The following is a 9059-nucleotide window of genomic DNA, read 5'->3' as shown; positions in this document are numbered from 1 at the left end:
TGTCTGTCTGTCTGTCTGTCTGTCTGTCTGTCTGTCTGTGTAAATGGCGCTGGGCTGAAAAATCCCTTACCCTGACACGTATAACTATTCTCTCTGAGTTTCCCCCATGTAGTTAAAAAAAGAATAGAAAAGAAAGGAAGGAAGAAAGAAAGAAACCTTATCCCATTGGTGGCTGTAAGAATTAAATTAGATTAGTATATAAAACATATAGTAGTTTCTCAATAAATCCCACTCTTCTTTTCTCTAAAGAAGCAGGCTGAAGTCATCCAGTGAAAGAGAACAGGAGTGCGGATAATAAGAGGCCAGCACTGTGAAGGTCTTTGGTACAGGATCAGTGTATCTGAATTCTTCACTGCCTTCCGCTCTCTCCTTTTTTGCTGGAAAAAAAATGCCCATATGTCAATCAATGGCTGGGCACATGTAATCCCCAGGAGGCAGTTCTTCCCACTCACTGATTTGCATTACTTTGTTGAGTTGGTCAGCTTCCATGTACCTTCCATTGTATAGGTTTTCTGCTGTGGAAAGAATCTCTTTAGGGGATAGGGTAAAGACAGGAGGAGACCAGCCAGGGGCAGAGACATAGCTCTTCTCCCTGTCAGACACACCTTTGTGCCTCATCTACCTGCATGAAGTGATTTTCTGCCGACCCAGCCCTTATAATGCCTCAATGAGATTGCAAATAATTCATGGCCCTTCCCAAGGGCATCAGAGGCCATTTCCATTCTCATCTCTGAACACACAGCATATGGGAAATTTTAGAGGTAGGGAATGGAGGTAGAATAAGTAAATAGCAACAATTGATGCCTTTGGTCCATGGAGGCACAAAAGCAAAAATTGTGTTCCAGGCTTGTTTTTTCTTTATTCCTCTTGCACTTTACAAGCCTGAAGGAAGTAGGAGAGAAAAAAAATCAGAGGTCTCTCCTCCTGGACACTTGATCCCCTGTAGGCAACCCTGTTCTGGCCAGGGTTTGGCATCAGCCTGTGTCCAGCCAGCGGTGACATGGTAGAGCCCATCCATTCAGCCAAGGGGGCTGCCTCTGCTCCATTGTGTGGGTGTGTGTGGGGGGGGCAGGGGGTGTGGTCTTTTATTCTTGTGCCTGCCTCTATGTAGAGCTCCTGCCCCACCTCTTGGGCCAGTTCCCTGGGTCCGGGTTCTTTTCCATTGCCCACATTTGGTGCCCACATTTCTCCCACCCAGGGACTGGGTTTCCCAATGTTCAAGCTGCAGAATTTGCCCCAGGCAGGAAACTGTGTCCCCCAGACATGACAGCCCAGCTCAGGCAGGAGAGATAAGCAGAAGTCTGGTGTGTGGAGGTGATGGTGGGCTTTTGCTGCAGCTCCTTGCCCAAGGAACTGCCAGCCCACCATCCAACTGCCTCCTGCTGCCATATTGGTTGGCGACTCTCTGCCACTGCTGTCTAGACTACTCAAAAGGACAAGATGGCTCTAGATGCTCCACCCATGAATTCGTGACCCCGCCCCCTGCCCTTACCCAGAATTCTCCTTTCCCTTTTCCCTGCAGTCATTAAGCACATGAGCCATTCAAGTGTGCAGCTATTTTTACTAGAGTGTGAAGGATTCTCAGGGTACAAACTATATTTAGCAGAGGTTAAAGTTCACATTACACAATCAGTGTGGCAGAGGATGAAATCATTAAACAGCCTGTGGACTTTTCCAGAACAAACCCTTCTCCTTTCCATTCCACCGACAAATACCTCAAGGCCTTTGTCTCCTGTAAGAAAGGGAGCCCTTTTCTTTTTAGGCCTCAAGTCCCTCCCTCCCCCTCGGACTGAGATTTTCTTATAGCCATCAGAACCCCTGATTTGACAGGAATCTGTGAGGAAATGTTAAATGAAAACCTTCTGATGCTGAAAAATCTAGCCTAGAAATCCTCAAAAATGCAAGCTACCCACCTAGAGGCTTGAATAGACAATGGCTGACAACTGTGGTTGGCTTTCCAGGCTGAGGTACTCAGAAGGACTTAGATTTGAGGAAATCAGCACACAAAGGAAGAGGAAGGCTCCAAGTTAGCTCATCAGTAAGACAGGAACTGGAGACCAGGGTCCAGGACTGGGTGTGCAACATGATACTCTGCACAGGTGGCCCTTCAGCTGCTGGAAAGGCTGCCTGTAGACAGCCCCAGCTGTCAGCCCTGGGCAGGAAGTGCCTCTGCTGAAGAGAGTCCCCTGGCTCAAGGTGACACCCTCTTCCTGGGGCAGCCTGCATCCAATGACTACTCAGGGTTCAATACTAAGGCCTGGCCCCTGCACCTCACCTCAGCAGCAGCCCTGCTTCAGAGCTCCCCAGGGAGTCAGGGGAACCCTTCATTGAGACTGCCTCCAGGACTACCCAACTCCCTCCTCTGCCTCGTGCACAGGTGGGAATCTCAAGAGCACTTCTTTAATTTTTTTTAACTTTATTAGGAACAGTGTGTTTTTCCCAGGCCTATCAGCTCCAAGCCAAGTTGTTGTCCTTCAATCTTAGTTGTAGAGGGCACAGCCCAGCTCCAAGTCCAGTCATCGTTTTCAATCTATTGGGTTGTTGGAAAAGTGATGATGCATTTTTGCAACGAAAAACATAGAAAAAATATGCCATGACTTTTCCAACAACCCAATAGTTGTGGGAGGCACAGCCTACCATCTCATGTGGGAGTGAAACCGGCAACCTTGTTCTTAAGAGCCCTTGTTCTAACCAACTTAACCAACTGAGCCATCGGATGCCCACCAGCAGCTCAGCAGCAGCTCAGCTCAAGTCGTTGTCTTCAATCTAGTTGCATGGTGTGCGGCTCACTGACCCATGTAGGAATCAAACCAGCAACCGTGTTGCTCAGAACTTGCACTCTAACCAACTGAGCCACCCAGCCACCCTCAAGAGCACTTCTTGATACAATAAGTCCCCATTTAATGTTGTTTATAGTTTCTTGGAATTGCAACATAACTACCAATGAAACTAATTTTATTGAAGGCTAATTGATGTAAATAAGAGTTAAGTTCCTACGACATCTCATCGTCACTATAACAAAATGATGTTGAACAAAATGACTTTACTAGAGGACATGCCGTATACTCCTGCATTCAGTCTCTATCTCAGAGTCTGCTCCCCAGGGAACCCAGCCTGAGACAATGACCAGAAAACCTTAGTAACATTTCTTAAACTATGTGATGTTCCCATGTCAGCTTTTTTTGAGGACTGCTGCCATTCTTAGGAAAGCTCTTCAAATACAAATGATAAACGCTCTGTGCTGCCTCCACTTTTCTATAAAAATGCTGTCAGCAGACCCCACAGCATCAATACTCCAGGTGAGGGCATGAGAAATGCAGAATCTCAATCCCCATCCCAGACCAGCGAAATCAGAATCTGTATTTTAACCAGATCCTCAGATGACTCTATGTATATTCATGTCTGATAAGCACTGGCATACATGGTAATTGGAGGAGAAATGATTGAGCAGGAATGTCTACCGGGAGGGCAGGACAAGTACCCTGGCCCCAATGGGGGCCATCTCTTTTTAGTTCAGAAGTCATTTTTCCTGCTGAAAAGAGTTTTAAAACCTTCTATATTTGCCAGAGTCCAGTCACAAACATAAGGACAGAAAACAGGCAAGTGGTCAGACTACAAACCACGCAGGTTAGAGAGCCGAGCTGCACTATAAAGCAAAGAAGGAAAAAGCATGTATGCTCTCGGAGTATGGAGGAAAGATGAAACACTTCCCTAGCAGTACAATGGGCGGACTTTGAACACGAGGAGTGACTTAGAACTTTCCCACATGACCATAAGGAACTCCTGTAAGGAAGTGTCCCCAAGGGCAAGCAAGCACACATAGGTGGGCAAGGGGACGAATTCACACCATTCTCTTAGCCACACCATCTAAAGATTCTCCCCAGTTCATCAGTGAGAAGGAACCAATTTCTAGTAGAATAGCAATAGTTTGTTGTAGGTAACATGCTAAGATGGTAAGTTTTCATGAAATGCTTCCACAGTTCCCATTCCATAGGGAGGTTGTCTCATTCTCAGCAGATCCTTCTGTTGCTTATAAAATACTGCACTAGACTGTCTCTCTGGATTTCTAGACTGAGTGTGACCTCTATGTGTCTCTTCCAATAAAAGTTCTAGAACACAGAGTAGGCAGGAACCCGTGAGTGGTGCTGGTAGAGATCGTTGCTTCACCGTGATTGACTTATGTCTGGCTGTGCTCTGTTTTATTTCTGGGCAGCAGGCGAATTAGCTGTGACCACAGCCCAGCCAGCCCTGAGAGAGCAGCACCCCTAGGGAGGAAGTAAGACTTAGCAGATATTGGGGACAGGCAGGGGCGTGCAGTTCCAGATGAAACGGAGGAAACACATTCCGCTGAAGGCAGCTGAACCCCTGAACAGAACACACGGCGCAGCTACTAGAGGACTCTAAGAAGTAAACGGTAGCAGGTGGACTGTGGGGGGAAGACCCGTTTTCCTTTGTATCCCCCAATCTGAATTTGGGGCAGCCCAAAATTTGGACATGAGCACCAGGTGTGGATTAAGAGCCCCCTGTCATTCTGGCTCACGGTGCAATTAACACTCAGAAAGTGGGGGAAATACCCTATTCTTTTTCTTTTTTTTTCTTTTCTTTTCTCAATTTTCTCATACCCGACCCCCAGGCAGTCCTGTGGCACTCAGAGCAGTAGTGCTGAGAGCAGTGGCAGTGGGGGCCCACAAGGGACCTTCCCTCTCTGCTTGGAGGACCTGTTTACCCAAAAGAATGGGGGAACCTCCATTTCTTTTTTCCCCCTCTCCCTGTTCTCACTACCCAGCTTTCCATGTGGACACATTCATAGGAGGTGTGCAGCGCAGCAGGAAATAGAGCCCCAGCTTTCTGTCCAGAGGGTGAACGAGGGAAGCCACAGAGTGGGCGTCCCCAAAACAGGAGGACCCGGGGAAGTGGCTCCACAAAGGCGTTTACAGGCTCCCGGGCTCGGCACTGGGCTCTGCATGGTGCCCCTGAACAGCACACCAAAGATTCAGAGAACTGACCCAGGGGATAAACCGCTATCTGGGTCCCAGAATGACCCTCTGGGTTCACACACATGGGGCAGATCTGAGTAGTTGCAAAGGCTCTGAAAACCAAACTGACATTGAGACTGTGACCCACAGAGGGCTGGCAGAATTTTCACCTTGAATCCATCTAGGTCAATTGCCTATTAAAACACAAATATCATCATTTACAAAAGGTGTGAACAAAACCCAGGGTCTCATAACATAATATTCAAAATGTCCAAATACAATCCAAAATTAGTGCATTAGTTTTCTATTGCTGCTACAACAACTGACCACACATTTAGTGGCTTAAAATAATACATACATTTTTTTCTGTTTTAAAGTTCTATGGTTCAGAAGTACAAAGTCAGTCTCACCGGGAAAAATCCAGGTGTGGGCAGGGCTGGCTCCTGTTGGAGGCTCTGTATGAGAATTGTTTCCTTGTCTTTTCCAGCTTTGTGAGGCTGCCCACATTCCTTGGCTCGTGGACCCATTCCTGCATCATCAAAGCAGGTCACATAGTATCTCTCTGACCCTTCTTCCATTGTCACATCCCCTTCTGACCATAGCCAGGAAACATTCTCTGCTTTTCAAAACGCTTGTGATTATTTTTGGCCCACCAATATAATCTACCCATCTCAAGGTCAGCTGACAAGCAATCTTAATTGCATCTGCAACCTTAATTCCTTTTGTTATGACATGTAACATATTCACAGGTTCCAGGAATTAGAATGTGAATATCTTTGAGGGAGACTTTATTCTCTCTACCTATGGAGGTAGCTTATGAAGAACCCTCAAATTTCAACTCCCACGAAAACAGATAAGCAACACAGATGGTGCAGATTTTGGAATTTTCTGACAAAGACTTTAAAGCTACTATTATAAAATATCCCAAGAAGGGAGAACACTCTTGAAATTAGGGAAAAATAAAAAGTCTTAGCAGGGAAATAGAAAGTAGAAAGAAGATTCAAATATAAATCTTAGAATTTAAAAATACAAAGACTGGAAATTTCAAATCATACTAGAAAACCCAATAGAAATCATTTGATATGAAAAATGAAGGAAAAAAAGATTGGAATAAAAATTCCTCAGAGACGAGCAAGACAATACCAAAATGTCCAATAGTTGTGTCCACTGCAATCCCACAAGGGAAGGAATGTGGGGCTGATAAAACAATACTGGAAAAAAAAATGACTAAAAACTTCCAAAATTTGGCAAAAGACATAAATCTACAGATTCAAGAAGTTCAGTGAAGTTCAAGTAAGGTAAACCCCAAAACTCCATGCCCAAACACATCATAATCAAACTGCTGAAAACTACGATGAAGAAGACCCTTGAAAGCAGCCAGAAAGATGATGTATTACTTGTAAGAGAACAGTTCAAATGATTGTGGATTTTTAAAATCAGAAATCAGGAATATGCAAATGTAAAAAAAGTTGCAAATTTTTGCCCACTAAATTAGCAGAAGTTTAAAAAATTATTTTTATCTGGTGTGAGGATGCAAGAATATGTTAACGGAAAATGAAATGAGAACATTTGTGAAGGCAATGAGATATCATCTATCAAAAACTTAAATGTGCGGGAAAAAAATTTTTTAATCTGCATACCTTTTAACCTTCAATTCTATTTCTAGAAGTTTATCCTACTGAAATATTTGTACATGTGCTCAAGGATGTTTATTGTGGTCTTTTGTGTAATGGCAATTAAATACATTAATTAATAAAACATGTTACTTCAGGTGAAATAATGTTTAAATTGTAAAACATCACACTGTGGGATATAATACCTTTCAGAACAATTAGATTGGAGTCAGGCCTTCTGGCATGGGAAGAAGCTATAATATATTGTTAAATGATAAAGACATCTGTTAAATAGTATAACACATACACACACAAATTAGGTTTTATAAGTGTGTGTGTGTGTGTGTGTGTGTGATTATAATTGATTGGAAAAGGAGCCACAAGAATAAAAACCAAACTGATATCAGTAGTTGCTTCTGAGGAGTAAGACAGGAAAGATAGAAATGGTACCTGTACTTTTTACTTTATATATCTGCATATTACTGTATTTTTAAACAAGGAACAAGTATTATTTTTGATGTTTAAAAAATGATACAAGGCTTATCTAACTTACCATTTTTCTCACTTCCCTTGAGGAAGCCCTATCATCTAATTCAGCATCTCCTACTTTTCTATTGCAGCATAACAAATTACGTCAAAATGTACCTGCTCAGAACAACCGAAATGTATTATCTCATATAGTTTCTGAGGTTCAGAAACCCAGGAGTGCCTTGGTTGGGGGCTTCCAGTCGGGGTCCCTCCTGAGGTTGCAGCCAAGATACTGAACAGGGTTGCCGTCATCTGAAGGTTTGACCGGAATTGAAAAGTCCCTTTCCAAGTCCCTCATAGGCCAAGTCCCTTGCCAAGTCTCTTTGGCAAGAGACTTGTTTCCCTAAGTTCATAGACAACTCTATCCTTATAGCATCACTGGTCCATTTAGGGGATCCTGGAGCACCCAATCCTTCATAAAAAAACAACAACACTATGGACTAATAGAAAACTCTAGTTCATAGAGCTCCAACCTTTTCCTATGAACAAACAGATTTTGATTTCTCTTAAGTGTGATGATGGAGGAGAGTTGGGGAAACAGCAAATGTCAATCATTGATTAAGAAGAAAAACATGGGGGGCGGCCGGGTGGCTCAGTTGGTTAGAGCGCGTGCTCTGAACAACAAGGTTGCTGGTTCGATTCCCACATGGGATGGTGGGCTGCACCACCCGCAAGCTATTATAGATTGAAAACGGCGACTAGACTTGGAGCTGAGCTGTGCCCTCCACAACTAAGATTGAAGGACAATGACTTGACTTGGAGCGGCTTGACTTGGAGCTAATGGTCCTGGAAAAAACACACTGTTACCCAATAAAAATGGAAGAAGAAGAAGGAGAGGGGGAAGGGAAAGGAGGAGGAGAAGGAGAAGAAGAAAAACATAGGGAATAACCAGGTACCTCAATGAGAATCTGTTCAACAAGGGGTCATGTCATTGGCTCCCACCCTGCAGCCCAGCGTTGAATCCCCACAAGTCAGGATAGTCTTCTGTTCTCCCAAGTGGAAATTCCCACAAGCTGTGGAGACAAGGAAGTGGAAATGCTTGCCAGCTTATTGACCAACAAGAAAGACCACTGGTGTCACCTGTTACTGAGAAAACATTAGACAGCGATAGATAAAATCTGTGAGTTAAAGGATACCTACAACTCTGCACAAGAACAATATGAAGTACTCCAAGGCATGGCATAGCTGAGAATTTCAAAGAGAATTTCCTGACATGTGAATGTACCTGATTGCAAAAGATGTCTGTTGTATTCCTAGGAGTATAATTGAATGGTATTGTTCTGGATACCGCGGGCTCTGCCAAACACTTCAGCCTTTCATAATATGCCTGTAGGTACGATGGAGAAAGAAAAGTAAGAGTTGATTCATCATAAGATGAGTAATCCTAATGCACACAGTGGTGATTAAATCATTGTCAACTTGAAAGGAGGAACAGGCCTCAAGGCTTTGAATTTGGCCTTGCCTCATTTAACATTTCTGTAAAGCATTTGGACAAAGGCAATGAAAATGTGCTTATTGTATTTTCCATGATTATAGAGTTGGACAGGAGAGCCAAGAAGTTGGATAATGAAATCAGAATTCCCAAAGGTCTTCAGCAGGCTGACATGATAGGCCAGAACCCATGACCTGAAAATGAGCAGGAAACAGGCAGCATATAACCCTGCCTGAGTACAAAATGGGAGAGACCTGGCATGGTACCAGTTAATGCAGGAAAGCTTAAAGTGAACTACAAATTTAGGATGAGTCAGCAGTTCGCCAGCTCTGCCAAAAAGGCAATGCAAGAAATTGGTCTGCACCGTAAAAAATACAGTGCTCAGAACTGGAGTGAGCTGGAGCCGATGAATCCACACTGGGACTGTATGGACTCCTGGATACTGACTGATTCCTCTATGACCATATATACCTTCTACCTCCAAAATTATACAGTTCTCTGTTAATCACA

This window comes from Hipposideros armiger, unplaced genomic scaffold (assembly GCF_001890085.2).
Source record: "Hipposideros armiger isolate ML-2016 unplaced genomic scaffold, ASM189008v1 scaffold_349, whole genome shotgun sequence".
NCBI lineage: Eukaryota > Metazoa > Chordata > Mammalia > Chiroptera > Hipposideridae > Hipposideros > Hipposideros armiger.
The sequence above is the reverse complement of the archived record's forward strand: the minus strand, read 5'-3'. Positions refer to the sequence as shown.